The sequence below is a fragment of the Rhinoderma darwinii genome, chromosome 4 (assembly GCF_050947455.1).
Source record: "Rhinoderma darwinii isolate aRhiDar2 chromosome 4, aRhiDar2.hap1, whole genome shotgun sequence".
Classification (NCBI taxonomy): domain Eukaryota; kingdom Metazoa; phylum Chordata; class Amphibia; order Anura; family Rhinodermatidae; genus Rhinoderma; species Rhinoderma darwinii.
The window spans coordinates 96,358,567-96,382,624 of NC_134690.1; the positions used below are offsets into that span (position 1 = coordinate 96,358,567).

At 44.3% G+C, this 24,058-nt stretch overlaps 1 protein-coding gene across 1 annotated transcript in view; it reads right to left on the reverse strand.

Moving 5' to 3' along the window:
- The window catches only part of ACSL3 (acyl-CoA synthetase long chain family member 3), a 101,853-nt gene extending 97,514 nt beyond the window's left edge, over positions 1-4,339 (reverse strand). The window contains exon 1 of the mRNA XM_075861420.1: positions 4,154-4,339. The gene's annotated coding sequence lies outside the window, so the exon portion shown is untranslated. The remainder of the gene's footprint in view (positions 1-4,153) is intronic.
- Positions 4,340-24,058: the final 19,719 nt, after the last annotated feature.

The window sequence follows — 24,058 nt, forward strand, 5'->3', positions numbered from 1 at the left end:
CTACTCTGTATGTTGGAGACAAATTAGATGGTGGGTCACACTGGAGACTGGGATTGCAGGGAGTGATTACAATACACCGTTCAGCCATAACATTAAAACCACCTGCCTAATAATGTTTAGGTCCCCCTCGTGCCACCAAAACAGCTGTGACCTGTTAAGGTATGGTCTCCACAAAACCTCTGACGGTGTCCTGTGGAATATGGCACCAAGACGTTAGCAGCGGATCCTTTTATGGGGTATTCCCATCTCTGACATTTATGTCACAGCTACAGGGCATGCCATAAAAGTCCTACAGATATGGTGTCACCTATGAGTCCTGCATTATCTCTAGCATGTGGCCCCCTGACCTCCGTCCTACCTGCTGCCACAGTCGCTGGGTTTTGGCTACTGTCTGACGAGGCGGCCGGGTTTTCCAGAAACAACCGAGCGCGTTTTGCTTTGCCATTCCCTTCTATGGGAGTTCCGGAAAAAGCGTAGCAGAAGGGGCTCTGTAGTTTCTAGAACACCTGGCCACCTCATCAGAGGCCAGTGACAAAAGTTAGGACGGCCACGATCCTGCCGCCAGCTCATCATTTGTCCTTCCTTGGACCACTTGGGGTAGGTCCACAAGACCTGCCATTTTGGAGATGCTTTGACCCAGTTGGCTAGCCATCACAATTTGGACCTTGTCAAAGTCGCTCGGATCCTTACACTTGCCTGTTTTTCCTGCTTCCAACACATCAATGTCAAGAACTGACTGTTCCTGCCTATGAAATCTCACCCCCCCCCCCCCCCCCCGTCAGGCACCATTGTAACAAGACTACCCATGTTATGCACTTCACCTATCAGTAGTTTTGAGACGGATCCATGCGTTGTAATAAAGACATAAGTTATTTATATTGTAAATGTCATGTATGTAATAGGTTAAGCTGTACTATTTCTTACCCGCAGATAAGGTGTATATTAAATTCAGTGGTGAAAGCTATTCCAAGCATACAGCAATCCGGCTGCTGATAGACACGGCATCCAGCCCATGCATACAGATACCACCGCTATGTTTCCATTACAGCTGCCACATGCACCGGACTTCTATTTATAGGAGGAAAGGCATTGGACAGTCTCCTTTTTGGTGGCACCATACGGCTTCAGTGTTTACTGATCATAGATTCAGAAGCTTTCAACACAAACTCTATGAGGGCACTCAGGCTTTTGTAACTGCTTATGTCTCATAGGTAATGAGGACCGCACAATACACACTGGGTGTATCTGTAGAGTTTCTAACAGCACTGGAGACCGGGGTTCAAATCTGAGCAGCATCAATATCTACATGAAGGACGGTCTGACGGCCACACGCAGGTTAATTTGCTTCCTATCAAATGGTCCCACATATGACAGGGCTTCAAGCGGCGATTAAAATTTAATTCTAAAATCATAGCGACCGCAGCAACTGCTCGCTATATACTTGTACTCACCCGCAGGCATACTGAAGCCATCTAGCGGTTTGGAAGTGTACAACAGTAAAAAGATGGTACAGTTACAAAGCTTGTCCGAAGAGAGGGGCACTCCAGAGCCTTGGTATGGTATTCATGGTGATGGTACTTATTTTATAGATTCTGGCTCTGAGTTCTTGGGCCAAATATAGGAAACCTACTTAAAGAGGATCGGTCACTAGTTTATTAATTGCCTATCTCCTAACTAATCTAATAGGCGCTATAATGCTGATAACTAGTGCGAAAAACGTTTATTATTTGCAGTTATGAGCTTTTATCTAAATATGCTAATTTGGCTATACTTTCCAATAGGATGCGACTCTTTCTTTTCAATCTGGGCGGTGTAATGTTTTCTGTGTGACTCTGTCCAATCATCATACAGCTTCTCCCCCTTCCCTGCCCAGCAACACAGCGTAATCATATAGTATACAGCTTCCATTCCTGACTGTGTATTCAACTGGTGATATCTTCGGTTGTTTCACTGCAATCCACATTAAAGATTAGAATCACCTCTTTCATATGCCACCACTGTTCTAGGTGGTCCTCAGCCCGAGATATGGCTGTTTGAAGTGATCCCCCTTCCCTCCAGCCTCAGTCTCTCACACTGTGTGAAGCAGCTTCATGCTGATAGGGGACAGCGTCACAGGCTGTGAGGCAGCTCCACCTCAGGAGAATCGCTGCTGTTAACACCCACTTGTCTAGTATAGCCTAATTTGCATATTTAGAAAAACGCTTATAACTTCTAAAATAATAAACGTTTTGGGACACAATTTTTAGTAGCAATATCAGTGTGACAGCTCCGATCAGATTAGCTAGGAGATTGGGCATTTCTAAACCAGTAACAGATCCTCTTTAACTATAGGAGCGGTGCTACCGTGCGGCTGCACACCTTCCACAGTCCGCCCGCTCACTAAAGTTTAAAGCCCGCGCACTGTCACAGGCGGATGGAGTGCTGTCGCTAGCACCGGAGGGGGCTCCGATGCTAGCAACAGCCAGATTCACTTGATCTGCTTGATAAAGGTCCTGTAGCGGGACGGAAACGTTGCAGCTTGTGCTGGCTTAATAAACCACCATTTTTTCCCACTAACACGGAGTGCTGTGGGACTTTCTTCAATATTGATCTATATCCCCTGGATCGGGATTACCTGCTTGCACCTGAGACCATCTTGGAATTGCATTGTGAGTGCTGCTGCTTTTCGTGTGTGTGTGTGTGTGCGCGCGCGCGTGCATATATAGGTCATTACTTTGAGTAGAATACATTATAGTGCCCCTATATTACAGAAGAGCCTACACATATTAGGCATCTACAGGACCGTAATAAACGGAATAATTAAACAGGTTATTTAGCATGAAACGTGAATGGGATAATAAACAAAGCCGAAAATCGCTCTTTGCTGTATTCACGCCGTTAAAATTAAATTATATAACACAGTGAATTCTTTCAAATACAATCTCTCCCTCGTAAAACAAGGCCTCAAATAGCCACGTCAATGTAAAAATAAAAAACTTCACGGCTGCTGAAAGGTAGAGGCAAAAACTAAAAGAAATTATCTGGTCATTAAGGGATTAATAGAAACTGTAATCACCGGTATTAGACATGCCCGTCAATGCTGCGCTTCCCCCATGTCAGATAGGACTTGCAGCTTGAACGTGAATAGGATTTTCAAAAACCCCGTTCACAAAGTCCTCGTTCACATCTGCGCTTGAGGCTCCGATCGGGGCCTCCCTCGCAGATCCAGCTGAGAATACAAGAAATAACGCAGCATCATGCGCTATAGTTTCCGATAAAACCACGTTCACCCCGACGGAACCCATTAAAGTCAATGGGTTCCGTCAGCAGCCGGTGGTGTCCCTTGTGCAACAGAACTGGTGCTTCGGTTTTTTTCATTGTTCTGCCCGGTTGACGGAGCCAAACGCAGATGCGAACCCAGCGTAAGCGTCTGCTCTGCGCACGAGAGGAACAGGTGAACAGAAAGACAAACGAAAAGTATCGTTTACATTACCGTTTATTTCGATGGTATTTTATTGTTTGTTTGCCTCTGTTCCGACATTTTTCCGTTTGTTTTTTTTCACGGAAACAATAGCATAACATCTGGACACTGCATACAAAAAACAAATACAACAAACTGCACAAAGCAAAAACATTTCAAGTGTAAAAAAGGCCTAAAAGTAGTAAACAGACGAGAGCAACAAGTGGGACGGACGGTCGGTCAGAAACGTGGGATTTACTAATGGTTCTGGGTCTAGTCTTCGTTTATATTGCCGTTCTGTGCTGGAAACAAATGCCAGATTACTGGACGCCGGATTAAAGGAATGTCACGGACATAAAATGCGAGATTATATATATATATATATATATATTACACATACACTGCACACATTCAATACGGGGGTGTGGCACGCCACCTATGGGCCCCCACATAAACGAACGTCTACTCTTGGATTCCCTATAGTCTCCAAGACTCCACACATACAGCGCTTCCAAAGAAAGGAGGGCGACACAAAGACGATCTCCCGGCATTAATAATGCAGTGCGCGATCACACATCATATGTTGCTGAGCACAAGGCATGACTGGAGGCAGCGTGACCGCAAGTTACCTCCGGAAGGAAAATCAATGTGTAATTGGTTCCCTTGGTGACGAGCTCAGCGATAATAGCGGGCACTGTAATGACAATAACTCACCCCGGTGACGGGAGCACCGGCTCTGCCGGCCGCTGATGGACACTGCTGTACGTAGAAGACACACGTACAAGGTGCTCGCCACAGCCGGTGTCAGCGCCGTGAACACGCACAGCAGCCAGCGACGCCGCGACCACGTCTGCAGCAGCCAATCAGCGGCCAGAGGCGCGACCAATACGCCGTGCCCCGCCCCCTGACAGCCTTCCTCTAGTGCCATTGAGGATGGGGAGACTAATAGTCTGATTGGCTGCTGGAAAGTGGCGCGTTGTGAGGGCCTGTAATTGTGACGTAATGAGGGGGACGGGCCGAGGTTATTGGAGGTCAGAGTGAAGCTGGAATGTGAAGTAATATGTCCGTGTGTAATCATAATACCCAGCTCATACGGCCTGACACATCCACACGCCGCACAGAGGAGCATGGTCTCCTGGTGATCATTAACCAACAAATCTCAACTAGTCACATGTCTACATGCTCGAGGGATTTTCAGGATGTTATGGGTTGAAACCAGAGAGATAAACCTGCTCCTTTAATTGAAAATAATTGCTTACCAATGTGCAGGCACCTGCTTGCGGGCATTGTGGCATATCACCGAAAGCCACAGCCCTGCATATTGATAACTGCTTGCCGCCCTAAATCGGGGGCATCTGGAGGTGCAATAAAGGCCTTGTGCGCCTCTATGGCTGCTCTATTACAGCTCTGACACAACGTCATGATATGGCCATTGCTTTCCTCATAGTACCTATCACTGTTAGCACATGGAAACTCCCTTTTGTTATACCCGGCCAATTACGTTTCTATATGATACTTAGGGCCTGTTCACATCACCGTTCGCTTTCCGTTCCCGGGTTCCGTCGGGTGAACCCCGCAATGGAAAGTGAAACTGAAACCACAGCTTCCGTTTCAGTCACCATTGATATCGATGGTGACGGAAACATCGCTAATGGTTTCCGTTCGTCACCATTCCGGCAGGTTTCCGTTTTTCCAACAGAATCAATAGTGTAGTCGACTCCGCTATTGATTCCATCAATAAAACGGAAACCTGCCGGAATGGTGACGAACGGAAACCATTAGCGATGTTTCCGTCACCATTGATATCAATGGTGACTGAAACGGAAGCTGTGGTTTCAGTTTCACTTTCCGTTGCGGGGTTCACCCGACAGAAACCTCAGACGGAACCCCGGAACGGAAAGCCAACGCTGATGTGAACAGGCCTTTATTTGTAGGAGTCCAGAATTTTTTGCAAAATCATCTTTAAATAGGATATTATTTTTCATATAAGTTGTGGCTATTTAGTATATTAGGACATATAGGCTGGACCGTTTTCAAAGAATATGGGCAAGTGCAGTATGTAGAAATAGCTCCCAACACACATTTATCTTGTAATAGAAGTCCCTGAACCCACGCCGACAGCTTCTAGGGAACAATAATACTAAAGGCCCTATTACGGCAGACGATTTTGGCTGGCGCAGAGAGCGGCGATCAACTTGACAGCTCGATGATCGGCGCTCGTTTGCTCCTGTCACGCGGAGCTATAAATGGGGGCGAGCGGTCGTTACTCCGATCGCTCGTCCCCATACATTATTATCATGTTGGCAGGGAGATGTGCTGCCGACAACGATATTTAACTTTTTTAAAACGATACGACCAGCAGATGAGCGTTTGCTCGTTCATCTGCTTATCGCTGCTCTGTTTACACAGGGCAATTATGAGCATTCTATAAACGATTGTTTGCCCAATAATTGCCCAGTGTAAGACCCCCTTTAGTCCACACGCATGCGCATTTCACCCAGTGAGGTTTGATACTAAGTATCCGGGTATGCACTCTGCGATATTGACACTTGGTTGCCTGGTTACTCCATGTGAGAACTCAGATACTTTATTGATTAAGTGTCTGAGCACGCACAATTGGCCCTCCGGCCAGTCCTATACTTCTAGGGCCGGATTCACACGAGCGAGGTCAGTCCGTGATATACGGTCTGTACGTTAGCCGCATTTCCTGGACCGAACACAGTGCAGGGAGCCGGGCTCCTAGCATCATACTTATGTACGATGCTAGGGGTCCCTGCCTCGCTGCAGGACAACTATCCCGTACTGTAATCATGTTTTCAGTACGGGATAGTTTTCCGCAGCGAGGTAGGGACTCCTGGCATCGTACATAACTATGACGCTAGGAGCCCGGCTCCCTGCAGTGTGTTCAGTCTAGGAAATGCGACTGACATGTGGACTGTATATCACGGACCGAACACGCTCGCGTGAATCTGGCCTTAGTCTGCACAAAGTGCCATCGGCAGGATCGGGCTGTCGCACTGATAGTCCAATCCTGTACTGTGAAACGGTACTGAAATAATCAATTCCCTATGGCATATCCATAGGATATGCCATAAATGTTCGATAGATGCGGGTCCCACCTCTGGGACCTACCTCTAGAACAGGTCCCCCTGCCCCCCGGCTACTGTCTGACGAGATGATTGTGTGTTTAAGCAAACAGCCTACCTCGCTAAACTATGGTGTTTCTGTAACTCCCATAGAAGTGAATGGGATTTACAGAAACAACATAGCACAGCGAGTTACACTGTGCCCAGAACTCAGGAGCTATGAAAACAGTTTAGCTTTCTTTGTCAGACAGTGGCCTGGGAGAAGCCGGAGCCGGACAAAGTAGGACGGGGGTCAGGGGGCCCTATTCTAGAGATAGGTGGATATGCCATAAATGTCCAGGATGGGAAAACCCCATTAAAACACTTCAGCACAGCATTCAAGTTGAGCACTGTGGGGGGAATGTATCAAAAGTCGCAATTTGCGTACATTTTTTTTTTTACTTTTTATGCATTTATGCTGGTCACGGCCCTTTAAGAAGTGGACGGAGCTTAGCGGAAAGGGCGCTGCCATCCGCGGCCAACATATTTACTATAATTTACAACAGAAACTGGCATAAATTAAAGGGTAAATCTACTGGAGTTTCATCATCTGATGACCTTAATGATAGCAAAAACCAGTCAGTGCCTATCGATCATGGAATGCTAAACATAATCTTACACATGTACTGCTGAAAGACTTACTTTTTAAATATGCAAATCCGGGCTCTTCCTATTATTGATGGTCTCATTCAGTAGGTTTGCAGTTTTCTGACGGATCTTTATTATTTTACACAATATTGCACATTATTTTAAGTCAAGTTACCGGAATTTGCATTTAGTAGGATAAAAGGAATCAAAAAGCCTGTGTGAAGTTCTGTTCAAATCACATTTAAAGAAGTTGTTCAATTTCAGTAAATGGATGTTATTTTTTCTTATGATTAGAAGTTATACAGTTTTCCAATATACTTTCTGTATTAATTCCTCACGTTTTCAAGATCTGTGCTTGTTGTCATTCAGTAGGAACCTTCATTGTTTACTTTCAGTGGATAAAATTCTGTCCATGGTCATGTGATGGACACACAGGTTCTGGGATCGCTAGAGGACACAGCTCTGATACACATATTGTATCGATCCCAGCACCTGTGTGTCAATCACATGCATACCTCCCAACTTTCAACTATCACAAAGAGGGACAACCGACGCAATTTTTTCTTTTAAGCCATGCCTCTAATCCCACCCATCCCCGCCCGTACACACCCGGTTCAGCCTGCACAGTATCATGCTCCCATAGTGCGTCCCACACAGTATAATGCCAAATAGCTGCCTCCACACAGTATAATGCCGTCTAGCTGCCACCATACAGTATAATGACCCCATATAGATGCACCCATACAGTATAAAGCCATCACAGATGCCCGCATACAGTATAATGCCCACACAGATTCTCCCATACAGCATAATGCCCCATAGCTACCCACATGCAGCATAATGCCCCCATAGCTGCCCCATACAGTATAATGCCCACACAGATGCCTCCATACAGCATTATGCCCCGTAGCTGCTCCCATACAGCGTAATGCCCCCATACAGTAAAATGCCCCCATAGCTGCCCCATACAGTATAATGCCCCCATAGCTGCCCCATACAGTATAATGCCCCCAAAGCTGCCCCTAGTGCCAGTGCCCTTGTAGATAGTGCCACAGTGCCCATGTAGATAGTGCCCCTATATAGTGCCACAGTGTCCTTGTTGATAGCGCCACCCCCCAGTAGATAGCGCCATTGGGACTCCTTCTAGTAGCGGAATCCCCAGCCAGAGCATAGGTCGGGGATTCGACACCTAGAGGGAAGCCCTGATGTCACTGTCCATATATGGACAGTGACGTCTGTGGCTACTCCTTGAGCGGAATCTCTGTTGCAGACTCTGGACAGTGACCTCAGGGGTTTCCTCTAGGAGCGGAATCCCTGGCCAGATCATTGGCAACGGGGATTCTGCTCAATCAGTAGCCACTGAAGTCACTGTCCATATATGGACAGTGACGTCAAGGGCTTCCCCGAGCACAGTGCTTAAAGTAGCACTGTGCCCGGGGAGTCCTCGGCGAGTGGAGGAGCTCCCTCTGCTCCTCCGCTCTGAACTAATCCTGAAGCAGGGAGCTGACGGTTCCTTGCTCAAATATTGGGTTGACAGTGGGACATACCCCCGTCCGACCGGGACATCGGGACACCGTTCAGAATCCGGGAGTGTCCCGCTGAATCGGGGACGGTTGGGAGGTATGCACATGACCATGGACAGAATATTATCCACTGGAAGTAAATAATGAATGTTCCTACACAATAATAACAAGCAGAGATCTTGAAAACAAATGAAGGATTAGTACAGAAATTATTTTGGGAAATTGTGTAACTTTTAATTATACAAAAAAATAACATTAACTTGCTGAAAACGGACAACCCTTGTAAGGTGTACATCACCCAGGAAAATCTTCCAATGTATATGCCTAATGTCCAGCCCTGACATATGTAACTGTATACCATTCAGTTGCATACATTGCCTATTGACTACCATTGAAAAAATAATAATAATAAATAACGACACCGTGCGGTGTAAGTTTTTGTTCTGGGATCCCTTTGTATTAAAGTAAATCTGGCACTGATCTTGAGATATGCATAGTGGAAATGGTTCCCTGTTTTGCTGGTAGATGGAACATGCCATTTCCCTTTTCCTTCTAGTACAGATGAGCTCTTCGCTTTTTGGCAATCTCTTCCCAACCCCTGTAAGGGCCATTTAAGGTCTTCCGTTTTTTTTGTGTATTTTTGTAACATTGTACCTATGGAGTGTGGGAGCCCTGCATTGACCACAGGAAAGTATAATGGAGCTAAACCACACACATTAGATAAATGTTTGCCAAACCCGCCCGAGAAAGGCCAACAATATAACATATATGGGTACAGCCAAAGTGTTAAAAAACCATACCTCCCAACTTTTAAGTATCACAAAGATGGCACATTTTTTTATTTTAAGCCACATCTTTAATTCCACCCAATCCCCACCCATACACACTCGGTTCAGTGCACACAGTATCATGCTCCCATAGTGCCTCCCACATAGTATAATGCCAAATAGCTGCCGCCATACAGTATAAGGCCCCCATAGATGCATCCATACAGTATAAAGCCAGCACAGATTCTTCCATGCAGTATAATGCCCAACAAATTCCCCCATACAGAATAATGCCCCATAGCTGCCCCCATGCAGCATAATGCCCCCATACAGTATATCGCCCGCATACAGTATAATGCCCCCATAGCTGCCCCATATAGTTTAATGCCCCATAGCTGCCTCTATACAGCTTAGTGTCTCCATACAGCATAATACCCCATAGCTGCCCCCATACAGTATAATGCCCCCTAGCTGCTCTTGTACAATATAATGCCCCCAAAGCTGCCCCTAGTGCCAGTGCTCTTGTAGATAGTGCCACAGTGCCCATAGATAGTGCCCATGTAGATAGTGCCCCTATATAGTGCTCCAGTGTCCATGTTGAGCTTTTTTAGAACCAATGCCACTTTTTGCCTTAGGGCCTGTTCACACCTGCGTTGTTCTGCTTCTCTGTCAGAGAATCAGAACAATGAAAATGCCAGAAGCACCGGTTCCGTTGTCTGACATTGAGTAATGGGTTCTGTCAGGTTTACAACATGGCATCCGTGGTTTTACCTGAAACAATAGCATAGCATGCTGCTCTATTTTATCTGGTATTTTCGGCTGGATCTGTGACGGAGGCCCCTAAAAGAGCCTCCAACGCAGATGTGAACAGGTCCGTAGCATTGCTGTCCTTGTAAGGCTTGTGAACAGGCCCTAAGGCAAAAAGTGGCATTGTTTCTTAAAAAGGCAGCAGATTATTTCCCAGGCGAAGTAAGAATCAAGCATGTTTAGGGTGGGATCATTATTGGTGCTATAGGAGCTCCTGGTGTTCCCTGAACCCCTTTAACCATCTTCCAAAAACAATGTAATTTATGCCAGTGGTGAGGTTCCATTTAATAAACCACAATATAGGAAAGGATTGTCCCATATTGTGCTCTGCAGGCTGTGGCTGGCAGTCCGTGTGCCAGCGTAAAACCTGTGCTTTCTGATTCCCTATTAAACTGGCCAGTGGTGAGAAGCTATACTACATCTGCTTTGAACCTTCCATTTTCAACGAACAAGTCAAATTTAACAGAAACAGATGCCAAATTGAAACAAATGGGTGGTTCACTTTCAGGTTCTTTTTATGGATCTGTTAAATAAACTTAAACTTCCGTTTGTTTCAGTTTATCATCCAGTATATTCAGTTTTTAACGGATGCATTTTTTTCTGTATTTTTATATTTTTTTCCCCTTTTTTGGATGTAGGAAGCGATGCGCATACCCAGTAGGTAAAAAACTGATGCGATAAACTACATAAATAAAGGCCCTGTTTGGGGCTTCCGTCACTGATTCTGTTTCTGTCAAACAAAATAGCGCAGCATTCTGTGCTATTATATCCAGCAACGGAAACCATGACAGAGACCCAACGGAACCCATTCAAGTCAATGTGTTCCATTGGATGCTGTTGGTTTACGTCATGCAACGGATCCCGGGCTTGCAGTATTGTTGTTGTCCTGCTCCTATGATGGAGCAGAACAATGGAACCCCGAACGCAGATGGGAACACAGCCTAACAGAAGACATTCCGTTTGTATCTGTCATCCATTTGCATCAATGTTAAAAAAAAATACAAAAACGGAAATTTCCTTTCCATAATTTGGGATGGAAAAGATGTGAACAGAGCCCAACATTCGCTTCTTAGTTGTCTGTGCTGCAAATTTGTACTAGCCTACACAAACCTTCAATAACTTAAAGAGGCTCTGTCACCACATTATAAGTGCCCTATCTTGTACATAATCTGATCAGCGCTGTAATGTAGATTACAGCAGTGGTTTTTATTTTGAAAAACGATCATTTTTGAGCAAGTTATGAGCTAGTTTAGATTTATGCTAATGAGTTTCTCAATGGACAAATGGGCATTTTTTTACTTTTTACCAACTGGGTGTTGTACAGAGGAGTGTATGAGGCTGACCAATCAGTGACCAATCAGCGTTCTGCACTTCTCATTGTTCCAGCCCAGCTTCTTTCACTGTACAATCAGACTGTGCCGTGGATCATGCTGGGCTGGAACAATGAGAAGTGTATGACGCTGATTGGTCACTGATTGGTCAGCCTCATACACTCCTCTGTACAACACCCAATTGGTAAAAAGTAAAAACACGCCCAGTTGTCCATTGAGAAACTCATTAGCATAAATCTAAACTAGCTCATAACTTGCTCAAAAATGATCGTTTTTCAAAATAAAAACCACTGCTGTTATCTACATTACAGCGCCAATCAGATTATGAAGGAGATCGGGCACTTATAATCTGGTGACAGTGCCTCTTTAAATACACGTGGCTCTTAATAAATGAATGAGAACATGATTTTCTTTCTTGTCCTGTGTAGCTTTACATTATTTCCTATGCAGTTCTAGATACCATCATAAAATACTCTTATCCCTGACACAGTGAAATGTCGCACCATGTACATTCCATCACTTGTCTCAACACCTAGATAAACAGTTACTTATTATTCTTGGCTGTTTCTTCACAGCTTGAGAAATATTTGTTCTCCTATCAACTTCTTTACAAGATCCACTTAGAACGAGATACCTGACATTTCTTTATTTTTTGTTAGACTTTGTTCTTTGGGCTACAATTTTAATAAACTAATTATGTGCAATGTCACCAAATGTATCTGTTTGATCTCCCCAGGTATCTGGTTACTTTTCATTTACATATTTGCTTAGGGAGAGTATGTGTGTAGCTGGCATTATGGGATTAGAGCGTTATAATTTATACAGAGGTATAGTATACAATATAAAAACTGGTACCACCCTTGCCAGTGACATTCTGCCAACTGAAAGTTGATACACAAGATTACTTAGTGGGTTGGGAGACATAAAAAAAAAAACATAATTAAACTACAGATCTTTGACCTTTATCAACTTTCTTTTAAATGGTGACATCATTGGTATGAGGAGGTGACCGGACGTTCGGTCGGAAGCTCCCCCCCATTCTCGGCTACTCCATGCTCTCCAAGTCATCTCCTGTCTGATGCTCTGTGCTCCGTCTGTTCCACCTGCTGCCCGCTTGTTTTTCGACTGCTAGCAGGGACTTCGGCCGCTTGGCTCTCAATGACGCACAGTGTCTGATGCCGGCTCCTTCGTCCGGCTCCTTCCTCCGGACATTGTAAAAAGCATGCTGTACGCATGTTGTATGCTGTTGCTGCAGCGCAGCTCCACAATTGATATTAATTATATGCTATCTATATGCTGGCAGCTGCTTGGTTAGCAGTGCCCAGCTCATTTAAACCCCTCCATCTTCCAAAATCTCCTCTTGCTACTTATTAGTCCCTTATCCTCACCCTCATCCTCTGTATTAAGAAAAAAAAAAGGTTATTGCCGATTGCGAAGAGACAAGAAAAGGACAAATCCAGCTTTGAAAATCCTCAAGTCAAGATTCCAGGATCTCAGGAGTCAAGACCAGGACTGGGTGAGAGCGTTCAGTGTCTATTTCCTCAAGGGGTAAAGGGGGAAAATTTTGTGGTTATATCACCAATTGGCAGTTGGAGATGTTTGGAGCGGCTATGCTGTCAAAAGCCTTTGCAGTGGAAAGGGCTCATAGAGTCCCATTTAAACCCAGACCTGTAGGCCGGGGCCCCAAGACCTATCCTGGTCAAATTATTATGTGCAGTCGACCGGGACATAATCTTGAGTAAGACACGTTCAAGGGAGAATATGGTTGTAAACGGAGCCCAGATAATGCTCTTCCCGGATTACTCTTTGGGCACTTCTAAAAACAGGCTCAAGTTTGTCGAAATTAAGAAACGCCTGAGAAAAGCAGAATTACAGTACTCTCTGTTATTTCCAGCAACGCTACGGGCGATTTATGAGGGCAGGACCTGTTTTTGCTTTTCTTCTGAGGAGGCAAATATTTAGATGGATTCTAAGGGACTGCCTTAATTTTTCAGAAAGCAGAGTTACAGTATCAACTGCCTTTTTTATTTGGCAAAGTTATGGGCGATATGAGGGCCTAATTCGCTTTATTATGGTACTTTATTTGCGAGGAGACAAACGTCTGGATGGTCTCTAAGGGACTGATATAAAATCTTGGGAAATCTGGATTTTCTCAGCAAAGTCTCGGATGAAACATGAAGGCAGAACTTGTGTGTTTATTTTTCCCTAAATTTCTAGGACTACATTTTTTATTTTTTTTAAGGCTATGTACAAGCATTTTGTTACCTCGGTTAGGCCCCTTGCACACGACCGTGCCTGTAATCACGTTCTGTGATTACAGGCATGGCCGGCCGCAGACAGCCACCTGCATTTGTGGGCCATACTCCCATATAAAGTATGGAAGCACAGTCCGTAAAAAGCATAATATAGTCCTATCTTTTGCAGAACCTTTCTACGGCACGGACACCTTCCCATAAGTATACAGGAAGGTGTCCATGGGAAATAGAAATTAATGGGTCCGTAATTACGGATGAATTCTACGGTCGTGTGCATGGGGCCTTGGTGGATGATATAGAAAGGAGCCAGGGGGGTTCTTAGTGTAAATGGCAAGTTGTTCTCAGAATATGGCGATGCAATATGTGCAGAGTGTCCAAAAGCGGATAAGATCGGGCACCATTTATCAGTGCGACACCGGCCACATATCTCTGAAATATTATTTATTTACCGCATTATTATACCCTCTTATTATACCCTGATGTACTCCGCACAGCTTACATATACCCCCACATTATAAACTGAAATACCAGTAAAACTTCCAAACAGAACAACTGCCTGAGCAAAATCTGCAATCCAAAAGCCAAATGGCGCTCCCTCTCTTCTGAACCCTACAGAGTGCCCAAACAGCAGTTTACGTCCACATATATGGCATCGCCATACCCGGGGGAACCAGCTTAGGAGTTTACTAGATGTGTGTCTTCGGTGGCACAAACAGGGCGCAACATATTGCGCACTAAAATGGCATATCAGCAGAAAATTGCAATTTTCACTTTGCACCATCCGCTGTGCATTAATTACTAATGGAAAAACACCCGTGTGGGCAAAATGCTCACTACACCCCTTAAAATGCCTTGAGGGGTGTCGTTTCCAAAATAGGGGTCACTACTTGGGGGTTTGTTTTGCTGTTTGACGTCAGAACCCTGCAATTGTGGGCCAATGCTGTGAAAATCACCAAAATGGACCTCAAATGCACATGTTGCATCTTCACTTCTGAGTTCTGTCATATGTCCAGCCAAATGTTAAATGCCTTGAGGGGTATAGTTTCCCACTGTACTTTGGTACCTCAGGGTTTTGCAAATGCGACATGGCACCCAAAAACCAATCCTTCAATATCTGCATGCCAAATAGCTCTCCTGCCGTTCTGAGCCCTGCCAAGTGTCCAAACAGCAGTTTATGACCACATGTGGGGTATTGCCATACTCTGAAGAAATTGCTTTACAAATGTTGGGGTGCTTTTTCCTCTTTATCCCTTGTAAAAATGAAAGAAATTCTACTTTTTAGTGGAAAAAATGCTGATATTCATTTTTACTGCCTAATTCAAATACATTTTGCAACAGACCAGTGTGGTCTAAATGCTTACTATACCACTAGATAGATTCCTTAAGGGGTGTAGTTTGCCAAATGGGGTCACTTTTGGGGGGTTCCTAATGTTTTCGTCCCGCGGACACTTTGCAAATGTGACATGGCACCCGAAAACCATTCCAGCTAAATTTGAGCTCCAAATGGTGATCCTTCCCTTTTGACCCCTGCCGTGTCTCCAAACAGCAGTTTATCACAACATATGGGGAATTGCCGTAATCGGGAGAAATTGCTTTTCAAATGTTGGGGTGCTTTTTCTCCTTTATGCCTTGTAAAAATTAAAAATGTCAACATTTTATTAGAAAAAAAGTAGATTTTAATTTTCACGGCTTCATTCCACTAAATTCAGCAAAAAAAAACGTAGGGGTCAAAATGCCCACTATACACCTTGATAAATTCCTTGAGGGGTGTAGTTTGCCAAATGGTGTATTTTTGGGGGTGTTTCCACTGCTTTGGCATCACAAGACCTCTTCAAACCTGACATGGTGCCTAAAATATATTCTAATACAAAGGAGGCCCCAAAATCCTCTAGGTGCTTCTTTGCTTCGGAGGTCTGTGTTTCAGTGAATTAGCACACTAGGGCCACATGTGGGATATTTCTAAAAACGACAGAATCCGGGCAATAAATATTGAGTTGCATCCTGTATTACAGGAAAAAATAGGATCAATAATGAATTTCTGCAAAAAAAATGAAATTTGTAAATTTCATCCCTACATTGCTGTAATTCTTGTGAAACGCCTGAAGGGTTAATAAACTTTCTAAATGCTGTTTTGAATACTTTGAGGGGTTCAGTTTTTAAAATGGGGTGATTTATGGGGAGGTGAACTGAACCCCCCGATCGGACACAATATGCCTCGGCAAGCTGTGCAGGCGGAAGATGTGTTGGATGAAAAGCTTGGTCAGTCGAGGAGCAGAAGAAAGGAACGAAGTGGGCCATCTTCGAAAATCGATCCACCACCACCCAGACAGTACTGCATCCAGCAGAGAGAGGCAGGTCAGTGATAAAGTCCATAGCTATATGCTGCCAGGGAGCATCGGGCACAGGCAATGGCTGGAGCAGGCCAGCAGGTCTGGAGTGAGCGACCTTGTTAGCTGTACACACTGAGCAAGAAGAAACAAAGTCCATAATGTCATTGGGCAGTGTGGGCCACCAGAAATGATGAGCAATCAGATCCCGGTACTTACGGGTCCCCACGTGACCTGCCAGTCTAGAGGAGTGTCCCCAGCAGAGGATTCTCACTCTGTCAGACAGGCGCACAAAAGTCCCTGGAGGCATGTCCCCAACATTCAGGGGATTGACAGAGACAATGCAAGACGGATCAATAATGTTCTGTGGAATTTCCATGGTGTCTTCTGTCTCGAAAGACCTGGACAAGGCATCGGCCCTCACATTCTTGTCGGCCGGGCGATAATGGAGCTCAAACTGGAACCTGGTAATGAACAGTGACCACCTGGCCTGACGAGTGTTCAGCCGTTGGGCTGTCTGAAGATAGGTGAGGTTCTTGTGGTCCGTAAAAATCAGGATGGGATGAGCTGCGCCCTCTAGTAGATGTCTCCACACTTCCAGAGCCAATTTGATGGCCAGTAACTCCCGATCCCCAATTGAGTAGTTGCGTTCTGCGGAAGAGAAGAGCTTAGAAAAATATCCACATACCATTGACTTGCCCTTGGAACCTCTCTGGAACAGGAGTCCCCCAGCACCGACAGAGGATGCGTCCACCTCCAACAAGAACTGTAGAGAAACATCTGGATGATGGAGGATAGAGGCTGACAGGAAGGCACTCTTCAGGCTATTGAATGCAGACTCTGCCTCAGGAGTCCACACCTTGGCGTTCATGTCCTTCTTAGTGAGGTTAGAGATAGGAGAAGTCAGTGAGGAGAAGTTTGGAATAAACTATCTGTAAAAATTGACGAATCCCAGAAAGCGCTGTATGGCCCTAAAGCCTTGAGGGCGTGGCCATTCCAGGACAGACGTTACCTTTTCAGGATTCATCTTGAGACCTCTATTCGAGACAACGTAGCCCAGGAAGGGTAGAGTATCTTTTTCAAACACGCACTTCTCCAACTTGGCGTACAGACGATTCTCCCTTAACCGCAGCAAAACTTGACGGACATGTCTCTCATGAGTCATAGGATCTGGAGAAAAAAAATCAAGATGTCATCAAGATAGACCACAACACAAACATAGAGGAGGTCATGGAAAATGTCATTAACGAACTCCTGGAAGACCGTGGGAGCATTACACAGGCCGTAGGGCATTACAAGATATTCATAGTGTCCATCACGGGTGTTAAATGCAGTCTTCCATTCGTCACCCCGGCGAATCCGGATTAGATTGTAAGTCCCACGCAGGTCTAGTTTGGAAAAAATCTTGGCACCACGTATACGATCGAACAATTCAGAGGTCAGTGGCAATGGATACTTATTCTTCACCGTGATGTGGTTGAGACCTCGGTAGTCAATACAAGGACGCAGGGAGCAATCCCTCTTTTTTACGACGAAGAACCCGGCTCCTGCCGGGGCGGAAGACTTTCCATATAAAGCCGCTCTCCAAGTTCTCTTTAACATAGGTGGACATGGACAGAGTCTCTGGCAAGGAGAGAGGATATATCCTACCACGGGGAAGGGATGCACCAGGAATCAGCTCTATAGGACAGTCATTCGCCCGGTGTGGGGGCAGTGTCTCCGCCTCCCTTTTGCTGAAGATGTCCGAAAATCCAGCATAATGACAAGGCAATCCTGCCAATGACCGAGGCAGAGGAGGCTGAGCCAAATGAATCTGCACCAAGCATCAGCTGTGACACTCAGGGCCCCACTGCAGAACCTCTCCAGAGTTCCAGTTCAGGACTGGGGCATGTAGTCGGAGCCAAGGCAGGCCCAGCAGCACAGGTTAACGGCTTTGGATAGGACATAGAACGACAGAAGTTCGGAGTGGACAAGCTCCCACTTGGAGCCTCAGCGGCTTGGTCACATCTATAACTGGGTCTGGCAGAGGTAGTCCATTTACTGATGCAACCATCAACGGTCTCTCCAGAGGGGTAGTGGGTAATTGAAGAAGGTCCACCATGTCTCTACAAATAAAATTAGCAGCGGATCCAGAGTCCAGATACGCAGAGACCTGATGTGTTTTCTCACCGGACACTATGGTCACGGGTATGGACAATTTAGACGAGAGTCCTTTTTTGCCCAAGGTACCTACCGCCATATGTAGTATTCGTTATCGCACTATGCAGATCTTGTTGCAGATGTATGTTACAGCTGACACCATGCTGTAACTGCAGGGAATGGAGCTAGCTCGGATCCCCGCCATTAAGCCCTTAGATGCCGCGATGAAAAGTGATCGCAGCATCTTAGTTTGTAGCGATCGGCATCAACACAATGTGATCGTGAGGATGCTGATCGTTGCTATGGCAACCAGAGGCCTAACAATGGCATCATGGTCTGCCACGTACGATAGCCTATTAGGCCCAGCCCAGAGACGGGACCTAATAGGCTTGCTGTCAGTGAACGAGTGACAGCTCTAATGTATTGCACTATGTGGGTAGTGCAATGCATTAGAGAAAAGATCAGAGGTGCAGGCCCTAGTGGGACAAAAAAAAAGTTGAATAAAAGTGTAAAAAGAAAAGTTTCAATTTAATAAACACTAACACTGCCTTTTTTTTTTATTAGAGAAAAAAAACGAAAATGTTAAAAAAGTACACATATATATTTGGTATCGCCGTGTCCTTAATGACCCAATCTATAAAACTATAATGTTCTTTTTCCCACATGGTGAACACCGCAAAAAAAAACACAAAAAAACAATGCCATAATCGCTATTTTTTTATCACCATAATGTCATTAGGCCCCTGGGCTGCCATAGCAACCGTCACCACGCCGCGATTGCATTGTGGGGGGGGGGGGGGTTGCGATGAGCTGCTAGAAGGGGTAGCCCCCTTTTTCTAACGATTTAAATGCCGCAGTCGCTATTGACCGCGGCATTTAATGGGTTAAACAAGCGGGATCGCTCGAGTGTGATCCCGCTCGTTACTGTGAAGTTTCGGCTGCAACATACAGCCGACACCCGCATTGTATGGAGCTGGCTTAGCCCATGAGCCTGCTCCATACTTCCCCTACCCGGCTATGACGTAGGTATACGTCAAATGTCGGGAAGTGGTTAAAGTTAAAAAAGAAAATAAAAAAATTCCCTATGGGATTAAAAAATAAATTAAAATTAATTTAAAAAATTAAGTAAAATATACACACAAATGCAAATTTTTTACAATAAGTGTAAAACATAAAATAATATACACATATTTGGTATTGTCACGACCGCATCATCCAATAAATTGTACAATAAATTGATAGCAGCATTGGAATGGTGCATGCTGTAAAAAAAAAAAAATAACTGCAGAGAAACTTTTTTCTGCATTTTTGCCCAAATAAAAATGAATATAAATTAAACGATAATGTAAATGTACAAAAAATGGCACATACATAAAGTACAACTCGTCCCGCAAAGTCTCATACAGCTACTTCTAACAAAAAATGTAAAAGATATGAGCCCCGGGATGCAGGAAGGAAATATCTAAATATTTCTATGGTCCTCAAGGCCATATTGGCTCGGTTCTTAAGGGGATTATAAATAGTTTTCTTAGGGTATGTTCACACAAGCTATTTTCATCCAATTTTCGGGCCGTAAACGTCCCGAAAAACCGGAAGCAGAATGCCTACAAACATCTGCCCATTGATTTCAGTAGGCAATACGGCGTTCTGTTCCGATGGGGAGTTATTTTACGCCTCATTTTAAAAAATGGTGCGTAAAAAGACGCCCCGCAAGAAGAAGTGCACGTCACTTCTTGGGCCGTTTTTGAAGCCGTTATTCATTGACTCAATAGAAAAACAGCTCCAAAAACGGCCGTAAAAAACACTGCAAAAAGACGCAAGTTGCTTAAAAAACTTCTGAAAAACAGGAGCGGTTTTCCTTTGAAAACAGCTCCGTATTTTCAGACGTTTTTTGTTAAGCGTGTGAACATACCCTTACTGGTTTATGTTCGGGCCACTGCTTAGTAACAGAAACCACAACACTCAGGTAACAACACTGAGTCTCAACTCTTTTGAGTGTGTGCATAAAGATGTACTCTTTTCTGGTGTGCAAATTCATATTCCGGTCATAGTGGCCATTGAAAAGAAAATAGTTACTAGAACCCAGCACTGGTAAGTGGATTCCCAGATTTCTAATTTGTTTGCTGGGGGACGGGGCACTGACCGCATACCGCATACAGCATACAGACTGGTCATCTTCCTTCTCATGCATATTACAGAGAAGACAGCCAATCTCCAATTGCCTAATTAAACCTGGTTTCAAAAAATACATTTTCCGCAAACCCCATGTGTATGTGCGATAGGTGACAAGGCACATACAATGGCATGCCTTATTTATTAATGGACAATTCCACAAAAATTATAATACTCTCAGTATCCGAACTATATAAGACATTTTGTAATTTACATAAATAAGTCACATGTTCATAGCGTGGACTGCTCATTCTCTAGGGGAATCGATCAGACTGCAGAACGTTCTTTGTGCTATGGGCCAAATTCCAGTAACCACTGGCACTTTAACTGCACATGTCCCTTCACAAATTGTCCACATTTAACGGTTTGTCTGCATGTCTTCATAAGCAGGAACCTTGTCTGCTCACCACACACAGAGCAGCTTCTTCTGCTCAAACATCTTCTCTTCTCATTGCAGACGTGCTGTGGGACTATAGGCAGATGCTTTGTGAAAAGCAGCCGAGGCTCCAGACCAACATTTATGGAACGCAGGTTCGGTCTTACAACATGGAGGATGGCAGAAAGTGAGCCGACCAAATCTACTTTTGGGTTTTACGTCTGTATTACGATGTGCCGCAGTGGAATTTTTTTTAGAAAATCTGTTGCAGAAATCCTCGGCTGAAACTCACATTTCTGATGCGGATTAGCTCCATTGTAATCCAATGGAGCTAATCCGCTGCAATAATAAACGTGCTGTGGATTTTAACCCCTTAATGACCGGGCCTTAAAAGGGGTTTTCCCATCAGAGGCATTTATGACATATCCACAGGATAAGTATACAGTAACAGTCTGCTGGGGCCCTATATCTATGCCTACCATGTGGTAGGCTTAGATACAGGGCCCATCAGACAGGATCACACATGGGCCTTGTATCTACAGGTTCGATTGTTAGACTATGTCGGATTCGAGGACTAATTCGATGACTTTTTTTATTTGCAATATACTTTCTATAGGAGTGACGATGATTTCATCAAACTTACAATTGTGTTTGAGGGCACAATGTCTAGAAACAATTTGTTTTAAAAACCAATTTTTTACGTTGGATCTGTGCTTATTAATTCTATTCCTAAGGGTTTGAGTTGTTCGTCCCACATACTGTAACTCACATTTACACTGTAGTAGGTAAATAACATAACTACTACCACAGTTCAAAAAACTTTTAATTGGGAAAATCTGTTTGGTTACCATGGAAATGAAATCGACCTTTTTGTTGGCAATACTGGAACAACAAAGGCATCTTACATGGCCACAACGAAAAGAGCCTTTTATGGACGTAAACATTTTGTCAGAATTTAGTTGGATATTAACTGCGCAATATTCCATGGTTCCATGTTGGATGAATAAATTCACTTTGAGTGCTGCTTCACGTTCTCTTTTTTGGCTATCCAACACATAAGGAGAGGTCACTCCTTTATTTTTGAAGCCTTGCACCAGCCTAGTCAGGCATTTGTTCACAGTGCTGCTCCAATCCTCTGCTTTTTATATATATATATATATATATATATATATATATATATATATATATATATATATATATATATATATATACATACACACACACACACACACACACACACACACACACACACACGCACACAGGTCTTCAACGAATTAGAATATCAGCAAAAAGTTAATTTATTTCAGTAATTCAATTTAAAAAGTGAAACTCCTATATTAGAGATTCATTACGCACAGCGTGATCTATTCCCAGCATTTTCTTCTTTTAATGTTTTTTCTTCTTTTAATGTTCTTTAAATGATTTTTAATACCGAAATGTTGGCCTACTGAAAAGTATGTACAGTATATGCCCTCAATACTTGGTCGTGGCTCCTTTTGCATGAATTACTGCATCAATGCGGCGTGGCATGGAGGCGATCAGCCTGTGGTACTGCTGAGGTGTTATGGAAGCCCAGGTTGCTTTGATAGCCGCCTTCAGCTCTTCTGCATTGTTGGGTCTGGTGTCTCATCTTCCTCTTGACAATACCCCACAGATTCTCTATGGGGTTTAGGTCAGGCGAGTTGTAGGCAAATCAAGCGCAGTGATACTGTGGTTATTAAACCAGGTATTGGTACTTTTGGCAGTGTGGGCAGGTACCAAGTCCTGCTGGAAAATGAAATCAGCATCTCCATAATGCTTGTCAGCAGAGGGAAGCATCAAGTGCTCCAAAATTTCTTGGTAGACGGCTCTGTTGACTCTGGACTTGATATAACACTTGATATAATGGTTTGGGGAGCCATGTCATTTGCTCGTGTTGGTCCACTGTGTTAGTGGACCAATACCAGCAGATGACATGGCTCCCCAAACCATCACTGACTGTGGAAACTTCCCACTGGACTGCGAGCAACTTGGATTGAGAACATCCCCACTCTTCCTCCAGACTCTGGGACCTTGATTTCCAAATGAAATACAAAATTAACTTTCATCTGAAAACAGGACTTTGGATCACTGAGGAACAGACCAGTTCTTTTTCTCCTTAGCCCAGATGAGACTCTTCTGACATCTCTGGGTCATGAGTGGCTTGACACAGAGAATGCGACAGTTGTAGCCCATGTCCTGGATACGTCTGTGTGTGGTGGCTCTTGAAGCACTGACTCCAGCCGCAGTCCACTCCTTGTGAATCGTCCCCATATTCTTGAATGGCATTCTTTTGACAATCCTTTCACGGCTGCGGTTATCCCTGCTGCTTGTGAACCTTTTTCTACCACACTTTTTCCTTCCTCTCAACTTTCCATTAATATGCTTGGATACAGCACTCTGTGAACAGCCAGCTTCTTTAGCAATGTCCTTTTGTGGCTTACCCTCCTTGTGGAGGGTGTCAATGACTGTTTTCTGGAAAACTGTCAAGTTAGAAGTCTTCCCCATGATTGTGTAGCCTACTGAACCAGACTGTTGGACAATTTAAAGGCTTAGGAAACCTTTGCAGATGTTTTGTGTTGATTAGCTGATTAGAGTGTGACACCAGGAGTCTACAATCTTCAACTTTTTCCCAATGTTCTAATTTTCGGAGACAAAATTTCGGATTTTCATTAACGATTAGCCATTATTATTAATAATCATCCAAAGTAAAAAATGCTGGAAATTGAACACTCTGTGTTTCACTTTTTAAGTTGAATTACTGAAATAAATTAACGTTTTCATTAATTCATTAAGACCTGTGTGTGTGTGCGTGTGTGTATATTTTATATATATATATATATATATATATATATATATATATATACATACATATATACACACATACACACGGTCACGATCTAGGGGTATGTGGACCCACTAGGCCGCTCTGCCGTAGCGGGGAGGCAGCTTGCCAAGTCACAGTCAATGCACAAGTCTATACAAGAAATACTTAGCACGAAAGGACTCGAGATAGTCCGGACAATTGGCAGGGGCTTTAGCACGGATTGAGGTGGGTGTGGCAAGTTGCGCCAGACGTGGAGGATGGCAGCAGGTTGCGCCAGACGTGGCGGATGGCAGCAGGTGCAGCAGGACACGACTCCAATCACTACACAGGCTCAGGCAGAATAACCCAGCACAGAATACAGGTA